This window comes from Aplysia californica, unplaced genomic scaffold, assembly GCF_000002075.1.
Source record: "Aplysia californica isolate F4 #8 unplaced genomic scaffold, AplCal3.0 scaffold00029, whole genome shotgun sequence".
Taxonomy (NCBI): Eukaryota; Metazoa; Mollusca; class Gastropoda; order Aplysiida; family Aplysiidae; genus Aplysia; species Aplysia californica.
In genome coordinates, this window is record NW_004797299.1 from 318,747 (window position 1) to 322,405 (window position 3,659).

Genomic DNA, 3,659 nt, shown 5'->3' on the forward strand with positions numbered 1-3,659 from the left:
CCTTTTTATCTTCAAGCTTTCAACAGTGATGATGATGATGATTTTTTTTTTTTCGTTTCCTTAAAGGGCCTGACGGACTTCACGAAGAAATCTTCGAGCAAGAGCGAGGCTCTTTTTCGGCGCCATTGTCAATATGCTTAGCGGCATCTCCACTCGTCCAAATAACTCCATTCGAATTGCCAGTGATGATGATGATGATGATGGTGATGATGATGATGATGATGATGATGATGATGATGATGATGATGATGATGATGATGATGATGATGATGATGATGGAAAGCCAGCACTATAGTACTGTATTTCCGCGGTTCTGACGAAACAGAACTATCTGTAGCCGTGTTGAGGTGGCTTTAGGATTGAAGGGGAATGAAGTTGGGGTTGGGGGGGGGTTGGGTGTCAAACGAGTCAACACTGCTGTCTTTGAAGTCCTTCCTAGAGGTGTAACGATGCTATCTCGTGGCTGCTTTCACGGGTAATGGGCTCGGCCCAAGGTTAGTAGAGACGCCACGAGTTCTGAGATCACAGCGGAAGTAAGAATAGGTAAACTGTAGCCAGGGATGGGGGGGAGAAACTTCGTAGATTGGTGGTCATCACCTTCCCATTTCCGCCCAAACAAAGGTGACTTCAAGGGAACTCTGTACGCGGGGAACTAACGCAATCAACACAAAAAGGTCGGTATCGAGACTGAGAACTTGCAAGGTATCATCAGTCGGCTACTCGTTATTATAAGGGGGTGGGGGGTTATGTGGTAAAGTTACGAATGAATTCGAATTCATTTTATATTAGTTCTTTGTGCACGGCGCGTCATGTTTTTTAAATTTGTTCTACGGCGCTCGCAACTGTATAAGGTCATATGAGCGCGCGGGACACATTAAACAGTTTCAGTCTGTAGGAAATATTTTCAATTTTGCCCGGGTGGCGGCCGTAGCCTACTCTTATCGATTGTAGACCACCAAGGGATCTTTAACGAGCGCAACTTGCACACAGCCCTCCGAGATTTTTCGTCCTTGTCCGAGAAGGCTAGGTGTAGATCTTTTCTACCAGAAGATCAGGGGTGTTGCTGAAAGACAGCAGTAAGAAGGAGCCAAGGAGTAACAGTAGAGAGGCTGCAGAAAGAGTCAGGAGCCCAGATTAGGGGTCGAAGGAGGTGAGGGGGATGGGGCAGAAAGAGGAGACGAAAGCAGGCGACAGAACATTCTTAGAGAGCAGGAAAGGAGGTGAAAGGAGACAATGTTATAGAAGAAAATTTGTCGGTCGCTACCCGGATTCGAACCCGGGACCGTTGAATGGGAGGCCAACACCTTAATAACCTCTAGGCCACGAGAGCCACCGCGCATCAGTTTAGTTGGCTTTTTGCATCGCTCGGTTGCTGAAGGTCATAACAAAAAATAGAATATACGAAACAACAGTCAACCCATCTTCTCTATAATCAAACTGTATGTTTATTGCTGGGATCGTTCGTTTTCTTCTCAGTCTGCTGTTTATTTTTGGGCAAATAGGTGAAATAAGAGAGGAGTAATAATAGGGACGTTTATGATGCTGGAAAATTAGGAGACAAAATTTCCTGCTTACAAAGGAGGAATAATACCCTTCCGTATGCTATATATTAGAATTAATTTCACCGCCACCCCCCCCCCCCTCTCCCACACACACACACACACACACACACACACACACACACACACACACACGCACACACACACGCACACGCACACACACACACACACACACGCACTTTCACTCTTTTTTGTGCGTGTTTGATGCAACAGAAGACGTAGCAATACTTTTTGATCCGCATGCACAAACCTGAGAAGTTTAAATACAGCAGTTTTTTTTTCTTGTTTTAACGGTGGCCAGGCGAAGGTGAACAAACTATAATGTAGCTTGCTTTTTTTTTGCGATGAAACCAAATGTTAAGACTTTTCATAATTTCCCCGCTTTAAAGCTTGTTTAGACTGCTACAGGTAAAGTCGTTCCGTATCCGTTAGCTTGCTTTTTACTTACTTACTTACTTACTTACTTACTTACTTACTTACTTACTTACTTACTTACTCTCTCCTTCTACCGTCGGTACATAAGGCGGAGAGCTGTCGACGCCACGTACAATACTACTGCGCAATAATAAAACGATTATCCTGTCAAATGCTTCTCTTTGATTCAGACCTCCCCGAATGTTATGCTTTTTTCAGAAACCCCAAAGGCAAATTGTAGAAGGGAAGACATACATTTAAAAAAATGATGATGATGATGACGATGATGATGGTGATGATGATGATGATGATGATGATGACAACGATGATGATGATGATGATGATGATTTCACAGTATCGATTCTTTTGTAGAGTACTTGGTATGTACTGAATAGGGCCGCATTCAAACTGAAACTCGAATATTAGCTACTCAGTCCGGGCGGCCACAATCTGCTGTGAAAAGATAACGATAAACCAAATGATCGTGTCTGGTGACACGGACGGGAACAGCGCCAAACATAGGGGAAAACTGCTGCTAAAGAGCTCGAGCGAGTGGTCAGGTTTCACGTCATCGACTGTTTCTATCATAACGTCGCAGAACAAAGAAGAGATCATCAGGAGAAAAAACTCGGAGCAGAACAAAGAAGAGATCATCAGGAGAAAAAACTCGGAGCAATACAACCATAATAATACTATTACAATCATAATAATACTATTACAATCATAATAATAATATTACAATCATCATAATTATATTAAGAATACGGTTGGCATTTCATCTTTTTGTTTTTAGCTGCATATTAATAAGGACGGTGTCTTGATCACCTGAGGAGAGACAAGCTACAGTAATCGAATTTGTCGAGAATTCGTGAACAATGGATCAAATAACCCAGATTTTTGTGCTACTCATCACAGTCTCTCTGTCTGGAGCGCTTGCAGGAGGTAAGGCACTAGAGACTTTTCCCTCTTATTGTTTGTAAAGTACGGTATCTATTAGGATGATTGACTCATTATATGACTGATACTCTTTCATAATGTTAACAGTAATAACAGCCTAATTGACACAGTGATTTTTTTTGTTTAAATAGGTTAGGAGCAAACTAGTTCGAGTCTTTCCGTCGGGGTCAACTTTGGCTATAGAAGACTATAATTTATAATAATATCCCATTAGGAATACTTTGTTAAAAAACGACATGAATGTATGATTAAAATAAATTAATAAGTTTGTATTAGATTTACTTGCTAGACGATAGAGTTATAATATTTTGTTAAGCAAGGGGCATATGTTTTAATTTTCTGACCCGTGTGTAGCAATTTCGTCTCAGACTAAGATTTTGTGTTTCAGCCATAGCATACTTTAATGTCATATTCACCATATACATTAATAACTCTCTATTTCACGGACACTCACACGTACACATACGTGTATGTGGGCACGAGCGCGCGCGCACACACACACAAATACACACACACACACATACACACACACTCTCTCTCTCTCTCTCTCTCTCTCTCTCTCTCTCTCTCTCTGTCACACACATACACACACACACACACACACACACACACACACACACACACACACACACACACACACACACACATACGTACACACACATACACGCATAAGCGCACATGTAAAATATGTGTTTGTGTGTGTGTGTGTGTGCGTGAATGTATGTATGT